The following is a 25,419-nucleotide window of genomic DNA, read 5'->3' on the forward strand; positions in this document are numbered from 1 at the left end:
AGTACCTGGTATTTTTTACCACGTATTTATTTTAAAATAAAAATTTTAAAATCTATTGGCTCAATGATTAAATTATATTCAAATGTTTTGATTGCTTGGAATTTGTACACTGAGAAAAAAAAAAGTTTGGTCTAAACTGACAGTATATGGTAAAATGTACCGTGTTTTTGGCCCTGTGGGGACACTATAAAGCTCGGCAATTTTTAACGAATTGCTTGCGTAATGATTTCGGTTAAATTAACAATAGAATGTAGTTTTATAATATATGAATTGGTGATTTTATCATGATACCTTAGAGCATGACATAAAAATCATTTATTCGGTTAAATTTACTTTTGCACCTTTGTATTTCTTCTTAAATGGGTAGTACTGAGAAATATAATTTTGAAAACAAGAATTTCCCGTATGCCGTTACAATAAGAGCAAAAAAATTACCAAATAAATGGTTTAAATGCCGTATATTTTGGTTTATTAACCACAATTATAGTTTCTTTTACTCCACAGTATGATAATTTTACCAGAATTTTCCCAGGCATAATATTATTTGTTAGTTTAGATTTCTTAGGCCTTATAACATTGTTATTATTATTTGTTAGAATTGGTCTATAAATACGTTTAGTAATGTCAGCGATGAATTCACTCTAAAAACTTGTAAGGAAAACTATTTCCCTAATAAATTGTAGATACATCAAAACTTAAATTTTTAGAATGTAATATTACATTAGAAATTTATATATTTAATTGTTTATATGAATATTAATTAAAACTATTTTGAAATATACAATATTCGATTTTTCTAGAAATTGCGAATTTAAAATACTCGGCGATTATTTGAAAGTTATTTTAAAAAGTGTTTCTTGCCTTGTAAAGTGTAAAAATTACTCTTTATTAAGACACTTTGAGTTTCACTTGCTTGATTCTTAATACATTAAAAGTCATTGTTTGATTGAATTCTAAATACAAAAAGCCTTAACCAAAAAAAATTAACTACAGCAAATAGCAAATTTCAATAAAACTACGAAAGTAAACGTTTATAAAAAGTCAATAATGAATCCACTGTAAATGCTTGCAAGGGAAGCTACTTTTCCACTAGAAAATAACTGTAGTAGTTAAAAATATTATAAAACATATTTTGTCCAATTTTACCAAAATTTATAATACATTGCAATTATTTTTAAAATTATTTTTATGCGTAAAAAATTACTTTTTATTAAGAAACTTTATTGAATTTCACGTCCAGGACAAACACATTTAAAATTAGTGGTTAATTAGTTTCTAAACTCTTATTGAGGATATTCAAAACTGCCATAACCACTACAAAATTCGCTATAACAAAATGCTAATCCAAATAAAACTGCGAAAGTAAACGTTTAGAAACGTCAATGATGAATCCACTGTAAGCACACTTAAAAGGAAAACTACTTCCCCACAAGAAAAATATAGATAAATTAAATCATGAAATACATAAAATGTATTATTACATAATTTTAACTATTTGAATTAATATCAGTTGAAAACATTATAAGACTTGTATAATTTTCCAAAAACTCAAAATACTTTGCAATCATTTTAAAAATTATTTTTGTAAGCGAAAAAAAAAACAATTTTTATAAAATTATTTAATTCAGTTTCACAGTTAATTCAGTTAAAATTATTTTTGTTCGTAAAAAATCACTTTTTATTAAAATACTTTATTGAGTTTCACGTCCAGGACAAATACACTTGGAATCAGTGGTTAATTAGATTCTAAGCGCAAATTGAGGATATTTCAAATGGTCATAACCGCTACAAAACTTGCTACAGCAAAATGTTAATCTCAATAAAACTACGAAAGTAAACGCTTAGAAACGTCAGAGATGAATCCACTCTAAACACTTGTAAAGAAAACTACTCCCACACTAGAAAAATAAGGATAAATTAAAACTTTAAATACATAAAATATATTATTACAAAATTTTAACTATTTGAATTAATTGCAACAGTTTAACATTATAAAACATATCTTGTTTAATTGTCTCAAAATACTTCGCCATCATTTTTAAAATTACTTTCATATATAGAAAAAAAAACAACTTTTTATTAAAATAATTTTATTGAGTTTCGCATCTAGGACAAATACGCTTAAAATCAGTGGTTAATTAGATTCTAAGCGCAAATTGAGAATATTTTAAAAGGTCATAACCACTACAAAATTTGCTACAGCAAAATGTTAATCTCAATAAAACTATGAAAGTAAACGTTTAGAAACATCAGTGATGAATCCACTCTAAACAGGCGAAAGCTTGTAAGAAAAATTACCTCAACACTATAAAATATTATCCTTACAGAGACGTCTTTTTTTAAGATAGAAACTTTTTTTTTCATTATTATTTCTTCCTCTCTTCAAGATTTACTGAAGTTTCTGACAAGCATTGGAAGGAAGAAAGTAAGAATGTATTAATAAAAGACTGCTTATCTTGGAATAAAAAAAAATAAAAAAACCCAAACGATAGATGCACACAGACTGGCAAAGGGTTGGCGAAAAAAAAGTTCCTTGCATGTTCTTCTATAACAGAAGTTGGCAGCATAAAAGACAGTCATTTTTCATTAGTCTTGTCCGAACAAAAATAACGTAAGAATGGGTAAGAATTAATCCAGTAAAAAGCAAAATTTATAGCAAAGAAAGAATCGCCATTTTTTTTTTCTAGTTCGCATGTTTTTCTTTTAGTTGATTTATTTCTGAATCAGTTTATTCGTTCGAGAAAAACACCGACCCCACGAGGGGCAACTAAGAGGTTACGTATTTGAAAATATATTAGTTTCTTATATGTAAATTTAAACTGAGAAATTCTTTTCAACGCTGGAGCTTGAAAATGGAGATCAAGGCAAAGATTTATCATCGAAGGCAAGACGTAAATTAAATGCTATCTTTGCTTGATTTGAATATTCTCTAAATATAAATGTGTATAAATGTTTTGGAAAACGAATTTGATAACCTAAGGAGATTGCATAAAACTATAAAAGACCAATCAAAATACAATAAATTATTTCAAAACTAACTTGATTATTTAAAGAGATTGGATAGGGCTGTAAAATAACCGTCTAATAAATGATTTAGAAAATATTATAATATAAAGAGAGTGGATACAACTAAAATAAAACGATGTAGATGTTTTTGAAAACACACTTTGGAAAGCGAATTTGATAGTTTTAGGAGATAGGATAGAACTATAATAGAAGGAACAAACTGTAAATAATTTAAAAAATGAACTTGATTATTTAAAGAGATTGGATAGGACTGTGAAAGAAAATTCTAAATATGAAAGATTCAGAAAATTTTATGAGGTAAAAAAAAAGTGAAAAGAGCTGTAATAAAATAATTTTAATGTAAATATTTTTATAAACGAACTTAATTATTAGAAGCGATTAGATAGAACTGTAATAAAGAATTTCAACACAAATATTTTTGGAAACGAACTTATAACTTATAACTATTTTTGAAAACGAACTATTAAAATAGATAAGATAGAATTTTGGAAGAACAAACTAAATGTAAATGTTTTTATAAACGAACTTAATTATTAGAAGCAATTAGATGGATCTGTAATCGAACAATCGAAATATTATAAATGCCATAGGAAACAAACTTGATAATTTGAAAAGAACGAACAGAATTTGATTGTAATGCAATAGATTGTACAAAATTTATGGATTGGATATTGGACTAATGAATGGATTGGATAGAACTTTGTTCTTGCAGATTTGTGGTATCCTTTATTGCTTCTTTGCAATAAGTTTAAAATTCTTTGCATTCAGATAAGAATGCAAACTGAATTATAGTATTTTATATATCATATATTTTAAATTATTCAAAAAATTTTAAACTCAATAGGATCAAAAACAATGACAAAAAGACTACTGCGTTTTATTTTATTTCATAACCGTCGTATAATAGCCGATACAATTTTAGGTTTACTGCTACTAATGTTCAACTTCGCAGCTTTGTAATTTTGATCCCAATCCAAAATACAAGGGAACTCCTGGATGAAGTATTGAGCAAAATTTGACTTCGTAGAGGATTTTTTGATGGCGTTAAACCGCATTTGCGTTATACGGTGAGAAAAATCCAGAAAAACTCCCACGGTTAGCCTAACGGCAAGGGGACTCTAGCTCATGATCCGTCTACTACTGAGGATATTTTTCGTCAGCACTGTGGTAGGTGCGAGACGGGTCCGGAATTCGTTGGGATTCAAATCCACCTCATTTGAAGGCTAGCGCTCTATCCCTAAGCCACCATGGCTAACAAATTACGGCGTGTTATATTTGAAGTTCTTATAAAATACCTGTCAAGTTTGAGACTGCTAATACTTTCATTTTCAGATTTAATGTCGTGCAATGGGCGGTCGATTTACGTAATGCTCTAATTAAATTATTTTGTAGAATTAAAATATTTCCATTATATTTAGAATATTTTTATGAGGACTTTTTATGATATTAATGTTTTTTAACTATGAATAATGGAAAACAGAGACTTGAGATGTTTGACAAATCTTTTTTCATATTCAAACACTTATTTATCTGACTAATACCATTGGAAACGTCCTAAGCTGCTAATGTGAGGGACTAGGGTAATGGTGACTGGTAAAACTAATAAATCGTGACTGGTGCACGTTAAATCTGTCAGGTCTAAAAGTCCTCCATGTTCCCATAGCAAATAATACCTCTCGGGTACTGGATTGGAGGTTGATCGTTTTCTAGATCAGATCAAAATTGCGATCTGTGGATGAATGAAGGGGTTCGCACTATAAACGGGTGTGACACATGGTTGGGACGGAATTCTAAGCCTTGGCCATAGATGGCGCCACTGGAAAACAAGAACAAACGCAACCCCAGTACCTTATAGCCTGCGACAGCAACAACAACAGAAAAGGGTTTCTTTTTATTTCCTCAAAAACTATCACGAATTATTCTAATCATCGCGAGATCAACTTTTTCTAAACAGCCCTCGAAAACACATCGACAATAAATAGATTTCTTAAAGTTCTGGAGGAAAATTTTATAAATATAGTTCAATTGCTGTTTTTTATGCGTTTATATGTTTCGATAAAGGAATTCTTTTATTTTGTTTTTTAAAATTACAGAAGATATGTATTTTCTAGGATTTTGAAACTTATGCAACCTTTTACAAAACTTCCAAGAACATGAACCTTAAGTAAGTCCTTAGAAAACACCTAAGAATAGGAGTTTCATGTAACCCCTTATAAAAATCCTAAGAACACGATTTTTATGTAACCTTTTGTTTGTTTGTTGTTAATTTACGTCGCACTAGAGCTGCACAATGGGCTATTGGCGACGGTCTGGGAAACATCCCGGAGGATGATCCGAAGACATGCCATCATAATTTTGATCCTCTGCGGAGGGGATGGCACCCCCGCTTCGGTAGCCGACGACCTGCGCGAGAAGTCGAGCACTTTACGGTAGCACAGTTTAACGAGGACCAATACCGCACACCCTCGGTCCCTACGCAGACTGATCCAAGTGGTCACCCACCCGCACACTGACCGCAGCCAGTGATGCTTGACTTCGGTGATCTGCTGGGAACCGTGTCTTATCGATCAGTCCACTGCGGGACTTTTATGTAACCTTCAGAAATTCTCTAAGAACACGAAACTTTTGTAACCTTTCAGAAAACCCTGTAAGAACATGAATTTTATGTAGCTCCTAAGAAAGTTCCTTAAGAACATGAACCTTATTTCACTCTTTAAGACATGAATATTATATAACCCCTCAGAAAACTCCAAGATCATGAATCACATGTAACCTCTTCAAGACCCCTAAACATTAATCTTATATAACTCTTTAGAAAAACCCTAAGAACATGCGTAACTTCTTAGAGCATTTTTGTCCTCTAAACTCTTCAATTATTAAATTAATTCTGATAAGATTGAGATTAATTAATTCCGGATAAAATTGACCAAATGAAGAAACTGATTAGAATTACTTTACAACAAAAGCTTTTACTGGTACCTCAGTTAAAATTTGCGAAAAATTAAATAAAATGATATTTAAAAAAAATATGTACAATAAGTAATTACTTGTAACATACCTTTTAAAAAAATGCCACCGTTTTATTGTTAAAGTTTCTGTTAGTATATTCAATTTTCTTGACTCGACATTAGGAAACAAAATTCTTCCTTAAATCGATTAAAAAAAGAATTTTTTTCTGCTAAAAAGCCACGTCTCTTGTCTTTACCCACGAGAAAGAGCACACTCAGATACATAAAAAAAGAACAATGTACGGTAGAGTAAGCTTGCATTATTTATTTGTTCTATATACCGGTCAGGTGGGCAGAGGCCCAACTTCTGACCACCCCCTTCATTTTTCTTGAGAATGAGGGAGGGCTCCATTCTTCCACCTGTATATTTATATTAAGTTAGTCACGCAAAATATCATGCTTGCAGAATGAAGTCAAGTTAAAGGACCCGCCATTTTGAAGCAAGCACCTAAATTGGATTCTTCACTCCAATATTGGGCTAAGCTTCATAAAAGTGATATTTTCTGGACTCCGTCTTACTTTTATTCTTCTTTTCTTTTTTTCCTGTTATTATTTTTGGACTTTGAATATGCCATTTCTAGTGTTTTGCAGAACATTATTGTTTTCGGAGAAGAGCTTTTAGTGGTTTCCGTCATTTAAAAGGAAAGGAGAATTGTAAGAGGATAAATGGTGTATGCTTATTAATGATTAGTTGATTGCATGCATTTTTTTTAATTGATCAACGTAAAATTTAATTTTTGAACTTATTTCCGTTTCCTTTTAAAAATCACAATTGTTAGGTACATTTTAAGATTTTGTTTTCTAATTTAGGAAACGCAGTAATTATTTTAGCTGAACTTCCAGTACATCTAACTGCACATGAACCTACATTTTATCAAATTATATTAATATATTTATATTATTTATATGGTTTTTTAACGGCAGGCACTGAACTTTCGTTTTTCACCTCGGAAGATGCCAAAAGTATTACTCATTTAACGTTGTCGTTGTTGTAGTTCATTTACGTCGCACCAGAGCTGCATAATGGGCTATTGGCGACGGTCTGGGAAAAATTTTTGAGGATGATCCGAAGACATGCCATCACAATTTTGATCCTCTGCAGAGGGGACGGCACCACCGCTTCGGTAGCCCGACGACCTGCACGTGAAGTCGAGCACTTTACGGTAGAACAGTTTAACGGGGACCCATACCGCACACCCTCGGTCCTTACGCAGACTGATCCAAGTGGTCACCCACCAGCACACTGACAGCAATCAGTGATGCTTGACTTCGGTGATCTGCTGGGAGCCGCGTCTTAACGATCAGTCTACTGCGGGACTTTAACGTTACCCAGTGGATACCTGTGAAACTAAGTGACGGATGCGAGCAATAATACCCACGCCACACAACCACAGATGCCCGTTTATAGGGTGGACCACATTCACACATCAAACAATAGAGAACAGCACACATCCATGACCTGAGCGGAATTTGAACCCGCAACCACTGGCTTCAGTCTGGCAAGCTGACTGCTCGGTCACTTGGTCGGCATATTATTTATGTAACTCGAATGCTCTTCTCCCACTCACTATTGCTCGTTATATAGCGTTAAAATAACGTTCAATAGAAAATTCCTGTAATGCGCAAAAAAATGGACCACTCTGCATAAGTTTTGGTCTAATGATCCGATCTTCACGTTCTAGTTATGCATTTAAAATTCGATTTCTTAGTAACTATTCGACCGATTCAGCTCAAATTTTGTACTTTACCATATCAAATTTTAGTTTTTTAAATTATGTAAAAAATTTTATACCTTAAAATTTAAAATTCTTTTCACTATTATTAAATAATATAATAAATATTTATTAGAATTTATTTTTTGTATAGAGTTTTCTTTGGATAAACGAATTTTATAATTGTGTGCAAAACCTTTTCAATTCGCTTAATAAGATCTGGAGATGTGGCGAAGTCCGCAAAAAGTAAGATTATCATTAAGGGATCCAAACTTTAAACCCCTCTCCTGATTTAACTATCGGGACCATATTTCGAAGATTGCTGCAACAGCAGCGATGGCCTAGGGGATAGAGCGTTCGCCTTCTAATGAAGTGAACTAGGTACGAATCTCAGCGATGGCTGGTCGATACGATTTCTGCATCCCGCTTGCACCGACCACAGTGCTGACGTGAAATATCCTCAGTGGTAAACGGATCATGGGTTAGAGTTTCCTTGCCGTCAGGCTTACAGTGGGAGGTTCTCGTGGTTTTCCAAGAAGGTAACTTTCGCTCAATGCTTGGTCCAGGAGTTCCCTTGTCTTCTGCATTAGGTTCAAAATTACAGGGTTAGGTACAAAATTAGGTTCAACCCAAAAATTTTGGTCGGCTGATCAACGACGGTTACATATATATATATATATATATATATATATATATATATATATATATATATATATATATATATATATATATATATATATATATATATATATATATATATATATATGCAAAAATAGCGACTAGCCCCCATATTTTGGAATAGCAGAAATCAAAGTCCGTCTGAAACAAGGGTATGCTTATTCAGAGAAAGTATGATTCTGTGACTGATTTCTTAACAGAAAATATTGTCTGAACTAATTAATTAGCATATTTGAACCATTAGCATATTGAACCATTAAGTTTGAGTCGTAGAATGTGAAGATCTGATCATTATATAAAAAGTTATTCGAAGTGGTCCATTTATTTACTTAGTATTTGCACGTTGTACATTTTAAGTCTGTTTTTAGAATTATTTTTGACAAAGGAAATACAAAAGCCCTAGTTTAAATGCTTTACACACGAAGTAAAACTATAATTAATAATTAATTATGCATTTTCAATTATATATTTATATGTCATCCAGTCGTAAAAATTATCTAGGAGTTAGAACATGTAGATAGCTGAAATATTCAAAGCATAATAAAACTCTTTTTTCTTTTAAAATCGACATTTCGGTGAAATTTTCCACCTGAATAAAAGTTATTAAAATCGATTATTGATTCTCTATTTCTGCTAATTTTTATGTGCTTAGTAATGGCTTATAGAAACTTCTGGGACTTCAATTATTAAAAAAGTTATATCACTGCCCGTTATCAGTCATTTTTAGTTCATAACACTCATGAATAACTGTAACAAACTCTCAACAGTTATAAAATTAATAAATTATTCTCTAAAAAATGTTTTTTATGTGACAAAAGAGCTTTCGAAAATCAGCCGAAAGATATTTCAGACGCATTAATTCTGCATTTTATCTCATTATTTCTTATCGAATAATCTATTTTATTTTCCATCTATATAATTACTCTATTTATTATACAAGAATGTTAAAATTAATTTAATAAATAATTAAATAAAATTTAATTTAAAAAATTGCATTTAATTTTTATGTCTATATTTCCAACAAACATTAAAGAGATCAAATTCAAAATACACAATATCCAATTCAGAACTCAAATGCTATTTTACACAATTACACACTATTTATTCGATCATATTATTTTTCTAACCCAACTTAACTATTCAACACACTCAACAGAAAAATTAAACTATACGCATTTCTTTAAAAGGATTAATCTCAAGTATTAAATCCCAAATGCATTTCCATAACAGAATAGCACTGAATTTGAGACAATGACGCTTTCACATAACGGAACTAAACAGGATTAGCTAGTTCTTAAAAGAAAATAATCTTATGATTTACTGAGAACAAATACTTTTAAAAAAAAATACAAAGTAATCGTTAAATTGTACATTTATCTTGCAAATTGAATAGAAAAGAAATTAGTTTGCCCCTGTTTCGCAAGATAGATGTGCAAGTATTTGTAAGTATTAGTCAAGGATTTCAGATGATAAAGTGAATGCAATCTTTACAAATTGACTCAAATTTGCTAGACGTAATCAATTTTAGTCTTTCGCGGCTCAATAATCATTTCTCATTTTGAAATATTTTATTGGAAAAAATATTAAAGACACTAAGAATGACACAGTAAAGTACAAATATCAGATTTTCTTGTAAGAAAAAAAAGGGTCGTAACGGAAAAACAGTTACTCGCTCATTTTGAGATAGAAGCGCGATAAAAAAAAGAATATTTTTCCTTTATTTTAATCATTAGCAAAATGGCTTAGAAAAGTATCTTTACTAAACTCACAAAATTTTAAACGCGCCATTAATAAGAACTAAAAAGTAAGATAAGAACTTTGTTACTCGCAAAGATATTATTTTTAATTATATGGAGTTATAATAATGTTATTTATAAATTGTTATTAATAAGATAATGATTATGAGTTAAATAATCATTATCATCATTGCATAAGGCGACCGGTTGTGTAGGGGGCAGGGAACTGTCCTTGCATCAGAAAGGTTCTGGGTTCGAATCCCCGGCAAGGCATGAATGTTTCTTTCTCTCTGTGTGTTCTATGTCCTTTATCCTTTGTGTGTGTGAATGTGACCCGCCCTATAAACGGGCTTGTGATTGAATGAATAGTGTGGCAGAAGTCGAATTCTTCGCCATAGATGGCGCCACTGAAAAACAAGAACAATCGCACCCCTCTGCCTAAACAGGCATACGACAAAAAAAAAATAAGTTGAGTTGTTACTAAGATATGATATTTGTACTTATAGTGCTTAATTATTAAGATGTACTTATAGTACTTAATTATTAAGATGATCTTAATCATACGATGATTATTATTAAGATCATCTTACCTATTTAAGATGACACTGTAAATACAAATATGAGATTTTCTTGAAAGAAAAAAAAAAGGGTCGTAACGGAAAAACAGTTACTCGCTCATTTTGAGATAGAAGCGCGATAAAAAAAATAATATTTTTTCTTTACTTTAATCATTAGCAAAATGGCTTAGAAAAGTATCTTGACAAAACTCACACAATTTCAAACGCGCCATTGATAAAAACTGAAAAGTAAGATAAGAACTTTGTTACTCGCAAAGATATTATTTTTAATTGTATGCAGTTATAATGATGTTATTTATAAGTTGTTATTAATAAGATAATGATTATGAGTTAAATAATCATTATCATCATTGAATAAGTTGAGTTGTTACTAAGATATGATATTTGTACTTATAGTGCTTAATTATTAAGATGTACTTATAGTACTTAATTATTAAGATGATCTTAATAATAATATGATGATTATTATTAATATCATCTTACTTATTTAAGATGACACTGTAAATACCAATATCAGATTTTCTTGAAAGAAAAAAAAGGTTGTAACGGAAAAACAGTTACTCGCTCATTTTGAGATAGAAGCGCGATAAAAAAAGAAAATTTTTCCTTTATTTTAATCATTAGCGAAATGGCTTAGAAAAGTACCTTTACTAAACTCACAAAATTTTAAACGCGCCTTTAATAAGAACTAAAAAGTAAGATAAGAACTCGCAATGCTCGCAAATATATTATTTTTAATTATATGGAGTTATAATGATGCTATTTATAAATTGTTATCAATAAGTTGTTATTATTAAGATAATGATTATGAGTTAAATAATCATTACTATCATTAAATAAGTTGAGTTGTTGTTTCTAAGATATGATATTTGTACTTAAGTTGCCATCTTAATTATTTAGATGATCTTAATATGATTATTAATAAGACGATCTTAATTATACGATTATTATTATTGATACCATCTTACTTAGTTAAGATGACACTGTAAGTACAGATATCAGATTTTCTTGAAAGAAAAAAAGGGTCGTAACGGAAAAACAGTTACTTGCTCATTTTGAAAAAAAAAACTGAGGTGAAAAAATATTCTTTCTTTTATTTTAATTATTAGAAAAACATCTTTCTAAATCTCACAAAATATTTAAATCGCCATTGATATAAGAACTAAGAAAGTTAGATATTTTTACTACTTACGAAGAAGATATTATTTTTATTATACAGAGTATGAAAAAGTGTGTAAATGGTGATCTCGAGAAATATACTTCGGACTGAAAAAGTAAAAAGGCATTCAATATTTTTTTTAAAGTTATCAAATTTTTCAAAACTCGGTATTACACCCCTATCCCCTCAGAATAAAGTGAGGACAATTTTAAAATTTTAAGTATGAACCACTATTTTTCATTGCAGATACGGATTCTTCAGAAAAAAGTAACACTAATTGAGTTTTCGGTTTGCGCGTTTGAGTCACAGATGGTGCTTGAAACCGATAGAATTAAATACGAATACAAAATGTTTAAGTATAACGAATCTTGAGACACTTCAGATTAAGAACATAAAAATAAATATGTTACAAATTTTTTTTATCTATGTTTTTTAAAAAAAAATTTCTTTCTTTGAAAACATGACCGAAACAATTATTATTTATTTATTCTATTTCCTATAGCTTATGATTTTTTTTTTAAAAATTAATTGCAATAAATAAGAATTTTCCAAATCTAAAAAAAAAAAAAAAAAAAAAAAAAAAAAAAACATTATTAAAACTCAGACAATCGTCACGGAACAAAGCGGAAAATAAAACCTAAATCAGACAACCAGTACGAAAAAGAAATCCTAAATTGGACAATCAATATATTACAAAGAATAAACCTAAATATGACAATAAGGAGAACAAAAAATATACTAATCGAACTATATCGCGGCGCATAGGGAATGTAACTTTGAAACAAGTAACTTTAAAAAACTATCTTTAGAATGGAGAATATCGATTTTATATAAGATTAAAACATACTAATTTTAACTTTTTAACACCAACTGTGCAAACGCACCACACCATATTTTCCAAAATACCTGTTATTGACGGAAACATTTTATCACGATCCAGATCATATACATAATGATATTTTGATGTTTTTTCTTGACTACTACAAGCTACTGACATAGTCACGAAGAATCAAAAGTACTTCATTCTATTCTATAGCTGAACCATGTCCATTGTTTAAGTAAAGTTTAATGCAAGGGGGCGGTATTGTTAATATGAATGAACAACTTTACCAAAATTAAACAGAAAAAAAAACCCTAAGTTACTGACCTACGTTAATGATTAGCGAAAGTGAATGAATCTTTTACCAATCGATTAATGTCGTGCAGTGCTTTTTATCGATAAAAACTGTAAACATTAACGTGAGCTTTTAAAGTTGTGTCTGCAGGCACGCTAATGTTTTGGTATTCATGCATCCATTATAAAAGCTAGTAAATAAGAAAAATGACCGTGTTGAAAATGAACGTTAAATACCGAGACAATTTTCTATTATTTTTTCTTTCTTTAAAAGATATTTAATTGTTTACATGGTTATGTGTTCGAAACATATTTAGTTATTGCTTTTTAAGTGGTTTTTTTTTCGTTACGCGAATAGAAAAAAATGTATTACACTTTTTTTTAAGTTTATGAATATGTTATGAGAATGTGCAGGCATAGGTTAGCGGTTCCCATAAGATGTTTCGTGGAACACTAGGGTTCTTTGGAAAGATCACAGGGGTTCCGTGCGTCAGAACTTTTTGTTTAACTAGCAATTATTTTTGAAGCTCTTAAGCTTTTGAAGCAGAATTTTTGTAAAACCTATTCATCATCCTTTTTTCTAATTTGTATTAATTTAGGTCAAACTAAGTGCAGAAAAATTATATTTAGCATTTTAATAATTCTTGGCGTTTTTTTTTCATTTATTTATTTATTTATTTGCGTTAAAGGTAAAATATTCCAAACTCGGCTCACTTCCAAACAATAATTTTTCAAATTTGCATTTATTTGCTATTATTTAGATCTAAGAGAAACGGTAAATCAACATCGAAATTTCTTCAATTTATAAAATCAATTATTGATAAGTTTTTAAATATGAATTTAAAGAAAAAAACATTTTCAAACTACTTTTTTTGTGATGATACTTGTATTTTAGTTGTTGTTGTCGTCGTATGCCGTTGAGACAAAGGGGTGCGCTTCTTCTTGTTCTCCAGTGGCGCCGTCTATGTCCAAGAATTCAACCTCTGCCACACACATATGTTACAGCCCGTTTATATTCATCCACAGATCGTAGTTTTGACCAGAAACCAGAGAACGATCAATCTCAAATTTAGTAACCACAGAGATTTGATTTGTTATGGGAATATGGAGGACTTTGCGACCGGACAGATTTAACGTGCACCAGTCGGTATGTACTGCACGGGGAGTCTGTTGTTGGCTGGGATCGAACTCACGACTTCTTGGACATGGACCCAACGCCCTACCAACCAGGCTATCCCCGCCTTCAATATTTTAGTACAAATATAATTCCCATAATCTGACATATATTTTAGTGACTATTAGACTATTATTTATAATTGAAATTCACTGCAATATTTTTTGCTTGTAATTAGAGCATCAGGAAAAAAAATACACGTAGGAGACACCGGTGTCCCATCTGCGTCAAAGGATTAATAGGCCAATCAGTAATCTATTATTTATTTAATGTTTTCGCGGTTTTTACGAAATTATTCAATGAAAAAAACATTTAAAAAAAATCCATTATTATTTTTTATTCCATTTATGCATAAGTATGTCTCGTCGAATTTTAAAATTCAAAATGAAACAATCAAATTCAAGAATAAAGAGTTATTTTTCTCCGATGATCATTCTAGCAGTTTTAACCCGACTCTGAAACCAATAATTCACCTTATTTTATTTGATTCGACTTGTATAGATGACAAAAACTACTAAACAAAAAATCTTTGTCAGCCTAAGAATTCAACTGCCTGGTGAGAAACCTAATTTAAAGAGTGTCAATTGTTAAAAAAATAAGTTTCATTCTTCACAATAAATGCTTCCGAATTAATTTATTTTGTATTGTTTTTTTTTTCTAGCACATTCACAGCTGCTAATGAGCTATTTTTTAAAGTTTTGTTCAGCCAAAAGAAGCTCGAACTTAAAAGGTTCCGTAACTAAAAACAATTGATAACCACTGACCTAGGTTATATTACTCTTTTGAATTGTTAAGTTTCGTGAAATAAAAATACCCCTAAAACGCACACTATCTGAAAATACGAATATGTAAGAAATAAAAATCAAATCCATTCTCACTTGGACAATATGAATTTATACTTACATATTCTTTTGAATTTTAAATGTACCATTTTAAATCTTGAAATACTTGATTTTTTATATTTAAAAAGGTGACCAAGCCGTGATTTTCCAATCCAGTGGTATTTAATAAACCCTCTCTCCTTTTTTAGCATTTTTTTGAAGAAAAAAATCTTGATTTTTCAAAAAAAAATTTTTTTAGTTCAAGTAACAAATTTAGAAAAAACAAAAACGTGCATTAAAATTGCGAAAAACCATAGACAAGAGGAAAAATTTTCAAAAAACAGAGTTTGTCGTTAAAGACCACTGGATTGAAAATTAGCGTACTTTTAGATACTTTTCAACAAAGTTCAAATGTGGTTACAAATTTTGTCAATAGGTGGCGCTACCATAAAAGTGAGCGATTGTTTGAGAAACAACAATTATTAGCAGCATCAATGTGGCGAAGTCTTATAACAATACTTCTGTCGGAATTTTATTATTATTATTTTTATTTATAATTTTTAGGTAGCCTTTCAGTTTGTTGACAAAATTTATAACTGATTTTAAAACTTATTCAGGAAGTAAAGAGATGCAAATTGCGCACATCTGCTTCAGTTTCTCTTTAATTAATTTCTCAAAGCAACAATCATTATTGAGGTACTTTTGATTTCTTATATGCTACATACTTCAATAAAAAGATATTAGTACACCAAGAAGGCACGAGGTTACTTCCCTCGCAAAATCAAATACTAATGTATAAAAGAGCCACTAATGATGATATTAAGACTTAATTCAACATGCTCAGATTTGTGCATAAGTGAAGATCAATACATTTATCGCGTGACTCTATAAATATAGTATACAATATATTTCATTCTGAGGTCAAAGATCTCAAAAAGAAAACAATGAGAATGTTTATTTATTCTACTGCTGCATTAAAAATTAAAATCTAGATTGTTTTCGATATCTATGGCAACATAAATTCCATTAAGATAGAAACATTTGCTAATTAGGATATATAATCATTTCAAGAATCTATTATACATTTAGACATTTATGCTATCGAAACATCTAAAGGTATTTATTTGAGGTTATTATTATCAAGCCGCTTAAAAATACTGAAAATGAGTATATTTTTTTAATTATATTTATTACTCAATTCCTCATGCTCCGCAAAGTAAAACAGGAAAATACAGATGTAAGTGTGTCGAATACAATTGTAAATAAAAAATAAATAAGAAAAAGGATGAAAAACGAAGCAAAAAAAAAGCATTTTTAAAATATCAATAGAGAAAGATATGTGCTAACTCAGCATATAAAACAATCAGTATATAAATATACAATTAGCAATGCAATAAATATTAGCATAAATATTAGCATCACCATAGATATAAACCCATCGGCATATAAAACAAGTTTTTTTCATCCATTACGAAAAAATAAAGTGTTTTTAAGGTTGACAGATGTAAAAAACACACCTGAGGTAGTAAATAAAGTTAAGTTTTTCACCAAAAATAACCTCATTAATGAATCTTAATTTCAACCTCATTTACACCTTATAAAATCAACCTCATACATAGCTCAGCCATACTTTTAGTTGAGATGGAGAGAAATTATTCATACCTCAAACCTCACACCTCATTTTTATTTGCTTGAAGTGTGAAAAAAAACATAACCTAAAACACGGCCTTCATAAGCTATTTACTCTAAAGTAGATTTTGATGTACCTCAAAACTACCTCAAATATGAACAAAACAACTCCATACACCTTGATTAAACACCTTCGGAGGTTGATTTTGTAAGGTTGTTTTGAAGTCAACTTCATATAAACTTCCAACCAACCTAAACACCTTAAAACAACCTCAAATAAACCTCAAAAACACTTTAAATTTTTTGTAAGTGATAACTAAGATAAAGCGTAAATTATGAAGTGTAATAATTTCTACTTAAAATTCTCACAGAAAATGAAAAGAACGCACCTCAAAGAATTAGATTTTGTTTGCAAGGTTATATTTATAGAACAGAGAAAAATACTATTCCACCAAATAGTTCTCTAAGAAAATATGAAAGCCGATGAATTATGCGTAAATTAAAAGATTTTGTATAAAACACAAATTCGTCCTTGATTTTATACTATGCTAAGTAATATTTTACTCAATTTTCCTTTAAAATATGCTAATTTATTGAGTTAAATATCTAAATTATCGTAATAAACCGTTAAACTTAATCGATCACTGTCTCGGAAATTGTGAAACGACTGTGTCAGAATTAATCCAATGCTCTCAACAGAGCACTCAAAAGCTTAGCTGTAAAATTAGTAATCTATCTACGTAAAAAAAAATAATGACTTAAAAAATGTTGGCGTAACATTGAAAAGTAGAAATCTTCCAAACTAACAAGAATAATTCAAGGCACTTAGTCGGTTAAGAGGCTCAGAAAATATTTTTTTATTTTATCTCAATATTTTTTAAATGCGATGAGAAGATTTTATTTTATTTTTTAGCCGTCGTTCAGCAGCCAACCCAATTTTTCAGGTTAACGAAGTTCAACTCCGTAGCCTTGTAATTTTGAACCCAATCCAGAAGACGAGGGAACTCCTGGGTTAAGTATTAGGAGAAACTTGTCTTTGAGGGGGACTTTTTGATGAAACTAACTCGCTTTTGCGTTACATAAAGAGGAAAACCACAAAAACTTTCTACAGTTAGCCTGACGGCAAGGGAATTCTAACCCATGATCCGTCTACCACAGTGGGTATTTTTACGTCAGCACTGTGGTCGGTGCGAGACAGGTGCGGAATTTGAATTGTCCAGCCATCGCTGGGATCAAACCCGGTCCACCTTATTGGGGGGCAAGCGCTCTATCCCGTGGACCATCACGGCTCAAATGAGAAGATTAGCCTAATTCGAAATGAAATGATATTACCCAAATCAATTAATTATATTTTATTAGTTACCGAATTTGAGAGATATTGCATATCATGCTCACTTTTAGAAACTCTGTAACTACGCTATAAAAAAACATTGATCAAATTACGGTAAAAGATACAGCATTCAGGAATCGGATACTTTTTACGGTAAAATCCATTTTTACAGAAGCACGTTACGGAACAAAAAATCTGATATACTGTAATTTTTACAGTAATAATTAAAATCATTGAATTACTCTAATTAAATAAATATTTCTGTAAAAATTACGGTATGGTATTTTACGGTAAATAGGATTTTACGGATAATGTACCTAAAGTGCCGGTACTTTTACCGTAATTTGGTTTGGAATTCTTTACAGTATGCAAGACATTACTCTCATTATATTAAAAAAAAAAATAATAATAAACTACTTCTATTCCGAAACAAGAAATGATAGTTCCAGGGAAACTTCTTTTTTTGTATACAAAATGTAACAGTAGTGTCTTGTAGTCTCAGAATGGCCAAAACATGACGAAGGTGAGCACGATATACAATATCTTTCAAATTCTGCAGCTAATAAAATATAATTGAGTAGGGCTTTGATGTAAATCTATTTTTCGTTAATTACTTACAGTGAGAAAGTAAACGATTGTTTCTGATCACGGAAGAAAAATGATAAGAAAATTTTATTTAAATGTTTTTGAATGAAATATAAATTTTCAAAGAAAGCATATTTAAAAATAGAAAATGCTGAAAATACCGAAAAATTTGATTTTTTTTTCCTCGAAAAAATGTCATTATTGACAAGTACAATAAAATAAAGAACAGTTGAAGTGGTTCAACCATTAAAAATTCAACCATTAAAAAACAGCGTATGTAAACTGTAAAAAAAATTATGAAAAAAAGTTCGGGCACTCGGGATGCCAGTACTTTTTACAGTAGAATTTTATAGCGTAATTTTTACTGAAGTGCAGCAATTCAGTAAATACATGACTTTAAATATTATGGTATATCAAATTTTTGTTGCGTAAAATTTTACGGTAAAAAATTACTAGCCTCCTGAGTGCCGGTAATTTTTAGCCCTATTTTTTTTTTTTTTTTTTTTTTTTTTTTTGTGCAGTGTAGAGAACGCTAAGTTCTCTGTGACAAGACCATATACTCCAAAACAACTTGCTTTCAATTTCTCGTGTTCTTCATTACACGGGAAAGTTGCAATCATCTCTGGAATGTCAGGTTATTTTATGATGGTTTAAAACTTTAGGGGGACTGAATTTGGTTACGAAAAGTTTCCTACATAAATGTCTATTACCTTTTTTAAAAAACAGTTTTGCCCAATTATACTTAAAATTAATCGAATTAATATACTAATTTCATCATTATGATGAAAATTAGTTATTTAGATAAAAATTATTATGATAATTATAATTATTAAATTTTTTTATCGTTAATAATTTTTTTGTCTGTTAATAATTTTTATGTCTGTTTATAAACATAAATTTCATGCTGCATTATTTGATCAAAAATTCCAACGTTAAATTTTACAAATTGAAAAAGCTGTATACAATAATTCAATTTTACTTCAATAGTTTTTTCATAGTGCAGAATTTTCAATCTTTGAAATAGTTGCCACTATTAAAAATGCAACTATTATTAATTTTGCCCTATATTTATTATATTTTATTTAGACAAATTATTAATTAGCCAAAATATTACTAATTAATATTAATTATTAGTTAGTTATTATTAATTATTAAATACAAATAACTAGGAATTGTTACGCAGATTTAAGAAAAATTAAAATATAGATTTTCAGTACTTCCACCGCTTTTTTTTCATCTAATTGAAATGCATTTAATTAGCCTTAATATATAATACTAATTAATAAACATTAGTAGTTACATTATTTAAAAATAATAATTAATAATAATAATTAATAATAATAATTAATAATAATAATTAATAATATTAATAATAATTAATATTAATTAAAAATATTAATTATAATTAAATTAATGTTAATAGCATTAATATATTAATACTAATTAATTATATTTTAATTCATGTTAATAGTATTAATATATTAATACTAATTAATTGTATTTTAATTCATGTTAATAGCATTAATATATTAATGCTATTTAATTATATTTGAATTAGGTGCAAACAGAAAATGCTGTAAGTGCTGAAAATCGTTATTTTCATTTTTTTAAATATCCCATAACAATTTTGCCTTAAAGATTTTCGTGTTTTCCACGTTTAACGTTAAAATTACCATTCCCATAAAATTAATCATCTTAAAAGGAAAACTCCATAATTGGAAACGATAAAAAAATATAAAAAAAGAACAGAACAAGTTCAATGACATCTTTCTAAGAAAATCAAACAAAACTGTTTACAAAATAAATAATGCAATTGACTAAATGAAACAGTCGTTCAACTTTACGCATAAAAATCCCGCTCCATATTTACATAGGCTACATATTTAGAAATGGACTAAAACACATGGGTATTCACGTTAATTTATAGCGACGAAATCTACTTTCCTCGCAAATCAGCCGGTAAATTTATTCGATGCTAAACAGAAACCGGAAGATTTACTGTGCAATATATGGGTGTGACGAACGGCAAAATATGCAAATCCAATTGTAAAACGACAGTGATGAGACCGAAATATGAGTTAAGCCTAACACATCCACAAAAGTAAAGAAAAATGAGTTCTATGTCCATAGCTATGTATATTTTTGGAAAGAACAATGGAATGGAACGTTTTTTTTTAATCCAGTTTTTTTTTCGGAACGTGGGGGATGCAAAAATCAGGTGGAGCGCAAAAAAATCATGTAGACACAATAAAATATAAATGATATTCCTCCTGTCTTGTTTATGGAAAGCCGAAAGAAAAGCCAAAAAGATATAATTAAAAAGGCGAAAGCAAGATTAGGCTATAAAAATGGAAAAAGTTCATCAGAATATTCCTGGCACACGCATACCCATGATACCAGAAGGATGGACGAAACAGACACTCATCGTGACGTTTAACCACGCCCACCCCAACCTGAATTAAGAAATGGCGGAGAGCGCTTCCAGTGTAATTGCATTTTATATTCCTGTATTGTACTAAAGCTCAAGTGGGATACCGATTTTTTTTTTTTATTCATTATCTTCTGCAGTGCTTTATTGCCTGCCTTATATTTAGAAAGATGGTCGAACAAAAGAATGGGACGATTTTGTATGTATCATATTAGCTTGAGTAATTAATAGAAATTCTGTTTGTTACTTGTCGTTTTGTTTTGCAAGCGAAATATCAGGTGTTACATGCAGTTTTTTTTTAGGAGGGATTACAGGGTCTTTTATAAACATTGCTCGTAATATATATTTTTAGAATCATCATCAAGAAGTCACAACTTGATGAATGCAAATCAATGTCCTAGCTCCACCGAGGAAAAAAATATGGTTAAGACTACCAGAATATGGTAAAATTTACCGGGTTTCTGACTCTATGGGAACGCCATATATTTCATTAGTTTTACCGACAAGGAGTCAAAACATGATGAACGCAAATCAATATTCAAGCTACACCGAGAAAAAATATTGTTAAAAGAACCAGAATATGGTAAAATTTACTGTGTTTCTAATTCCATGAGAACACCATAAATCTCGGTAGCTTTTACCGTTAAGAAATCAAAACATGATGAAAGCAAATCAATATTAAAGCTACACCGAGAAAAAAAGTATGGTTGAAACTACCAGAATATGGTAAAATTTATCGTGTTTCTGACTCAATGGGAAAATCATAAATCTCGGTAGTTTTTACCGCTAAGAAGTCGAAACTTGATGAACGCAAATCAATATTCTAGCTCTAGCTGCATCGAGAAAAAAATATTGTTTAAAGAACCAGAACATGGTAAAATTTACTGTGTTTCTAATTCCATGGGAACACCATAAATCTCGGAAGTTTTTACCGTTAAGAAGTCGAAACATGATGAACGCAAATCAATATTCAAGCTACACCGAGAAAATATTGTTAAAAGAACCAGAATATTGTAAAATTTACTCTGTTTCTAATTCCATGGGTACATCATAAATCTCGGTAGTTTTTACCGTTAAGAAGTCAAAACATGAGGAAAGCAAATCAATATTCAAGCTACACCGAGAAAAAAATATTGTTAAAAGAACCAGATATGGCAAAATTTACTGAGTTTCTAATTCCATGAGAACATCATAAATCTCGGTAGTTTTTGCCGTTAGGAAGTCGAAACATGATGAACGTAAATCAATATTCAAGCTGCACCGAGAAAAAAGTATGGTTGAAACCATTAGAATGTGGTAAAATTTATCGTGTTTTTGACTCAGTGGGAAAACCATAAATCTTGGTAGTTTTTACCGAAGCGCTTTAGCAACAATTTAAGTCAACTTAACAATAAAATAGGGTTTTATATCATGTGATAAAATTTTGCAAACGTGAAAAAATTTGGTAGTTTTATCACGATACATTTTAGAGCACGGATAAGAAATATTTTATCTGTTAATTTTATTTTTCAGTTTTGTATTTGTTACTAAATGTGTGGAAATTAAAACAATATTATAGAAAATCATAGTTTTCTGATAATGAACATATGAACGGAAAAGTTACCATATGCACGGAAAAATTAGCAAATCAATGATTTGAATACCGTACATCTTGATTATATTTTCAGAATTATGTCGTTTTTTACCAATAATTCCGCTACCATAAAATACCGTAAGCTTACTAAAATTTTTTTTCACCCTTTAGAAAGCACAAAAGCGCCATTAAAATCTGTTCAAAACACCATTGAAGAAGTCAGGGTAAAAACATCGAAACCTGTTTCATTGACAATTGAAACCTGATCTTTTATCCCGCTTTCCTCAATCATAATCCAGAATTTTTTTCTAAATTAAATGTTAATTTACGATCACTTATATAAACTTATTTATTTACTTCATTTTTAACAATGATTCTAAAAATGTATTCATATTATGGGTCGTAATACACATAGCACGTAGTATATTTTAATGAAGAGGACTGTATTCCCGCTGCCTAACACTGACTAAAATTTAAAAACAGCAGGGAGAAATTTTTTCCAAATCAACTCTGAAATAAAGCGTTTTACGGTAATGTGCTGGCTCAAGAAAAATCATCCAAGGAACGAAGTGGGGGAGGGGTTAAGGGTTTCTCTTTTAGCATAATTTTTGATCTCAGGTGATAGAGAGTTCGGCTTCCATTGAGGTGAACTGGGATCGAATCCCAGCGGTAGCTGGTCGATACGAAATCCGCACCCGGCTAGCACCGACCACAGTGCTGCCGTAAAATATCCTCAGTAGTAGACGGATCATGCGTTAGAGTCCCCTTGCCGTCAGGGTTCAAAATTACTAAGCTACGAAGTTGAGCATTAGTAGTCGTAAACCCAAAATTCTGTCAGCTATTCAACTACGGTTCTAAAAATCCTATTCCGTTAATTGTTACTAAATGTTGTTTTTACACCTGTTACAAAATAGTTACATCTTACACCGTCAGTATGCAATATGTCATATGTTTCCTCTCAGCAGCGGGTTGATTTTTAAATAGAGTGCTTTTGGTCAATTAATATATAGCAAAACTGAAAGAACCATGGGGGAAAATATAAATCTTACATGGCATACCAGGACCCCAACTTGAGAAAAACTCCGAAATCAATTACTCAGGCTTCATTTTTGAACCTTTTTAATAATCACGCTTTTGTGTGATACAGGCAAAATTACGGCAACTTTTCAGTATTAGGCTCTATTATTACGAAGAATTTTTCAATCAAAGTCAAATTTCATATTTGAATCGTTATTTGTTTTTAAATCTATAATAGTACATTGCTTTTCTTACTTCAGATGGCGCTGCTATTTATTTTTATTTTATTTTTTCTTATAACCGGCGTTAATTAGCTGACCCAATTCTGAGTTTATAACTAACAATGTTCAACTTTGTAGCCTTGTTATTTTGAACATAACTCAAAAGACAAAGAAGCACCTGGATCAAGCATTGGGTCAGACTAGCCTCCATAGCGGACGTTCTGAAGGAACTAACCAGCGTTTGAGTTACATGGAGACGAAAGCCACGAAATTCTCGCTTGTTAAGCCCAACGGTAAGGGAATTCTAACCCAAGAACCGTCTACTACTGTGGATATTTTACGACAGCACAGCAGTCGGTGCAAACCGGGTTCAAGATTTGTATCGATTAGCCATCGTTGGGATTTAAAATGGATCTCCACATCGGAAGCAAGCGCTCTATCCCCTGCGCCACCATATGTCTCTAGCACTGCTAATTGGGATAAACTACCTGAAATATTTTAAAAATAACGACTTCTTGCCACAACAACGTGGTGCTGTCTTGGAACAAAAGCATTTAACGTCTGTGAATGCCCCCTGATGATGAGCTTAGTAACTAACTTAAAAATTTGATTCAAAAAAATTCTCATTTCCTAAGCATAAAACCACACATACCTAAATTTCCCTCCATTTTTCTTTCATAAATTTTTCAATTCATCGATCATTTTCAGAATACCGGAATGATAACTTTTGCTAAACCATGTTTTAAGCACTTCCCATTTTCTTAATTTTTTTTACTCAAACATTCGAAGAAAAAAAAATCAATGCATTAAAAACTTGCATTTAAAATGAATCAACATACTATTGTTTACACAAATTAATGCTGCAATGAAACTTTATTCATTATTTAACACTTAGTTCAAGCATATTCCAACAGGGAAAACAAATTTACGGTGAGATTTTAACAACCAATCAACGACGCAATCTGCAAGTAAACAAAATTATTTTCCCGAATCAATTATTAAACATTTGAACCACTAAATATCAATTTCAGGATCGTCATTAAGCATCCGCTCTTACCAATCATATAATTAACTTGATACAGCACAAAGAAACATAATCGAATCCTTCTTTTGAGCTTTCACCGCTCTTCGAATGGTATGTTGCCATTTTCAATTTAACGCCAAGTTACAATGGAAGTAAATGAAAGGTTTAATCGCCAAAGTAATGGGAATGAAAATTTCTCTGGAGATTTAAAGTTGAATGAAAAATAATAGGTTCGTATTCTGGGAATATTCTAGATAAATATAATACTTAAGAGTTATGGAACATGAAGAAAAGAAGAACATGATGTGCTTGTCAAAGTTGATATTAGGTAATATGATGAATTACTGGCAATTAAGTATGAATTCTACAAACTCATATCATTTTCAATAAATTATAAACTCCAAATATTGAGCAAAAATATAGTTAAGCATTTTAAATAGATGAGAATTGTCAACCTTTTTAATGAATAATAAAAGTGATTTTTTTTTATATATATATTTTTTTTGCAGCAACTAATTTAAAAATGCATTAATATTAAGTGAACTGCTTAAAAATGAATACATCTAAATGAGGAATATTTTACAACATGAAGTTAGGTAAATAGT

General features: G+C 30.3%; 1 protein-coding gene across 6 annotated transcripts in view; it reads right to left on the minus strand.

The window, feature by feature from the left end:
- Positions 1-25,419, minus strand: part of LOC107437684 (protein madd-4) — a 295,061-nt gene that overhangs the window by 65,418 nt on the left and 204,224 nt on the right. The gene's annotated exons all lie outside the window — the stretch shown is intronic.

The sequence above is a fragment of the Parasteatoda tepidariorum genome, chromosome 10 (genome assembly GCF_982258835.1).
Source record: "Parasteatoda tepidariorum strain Cologne lab strain chromosome 10, Ptep-v5.0, whole genome shotgun sequence".
Taxonomy (NCBI): Eukaryota; Metazoa; Arthropoda; class Arachnida; order Araneae; family Theridiidae; genus Parasteatoda; species Parasteatoda tepidariorum.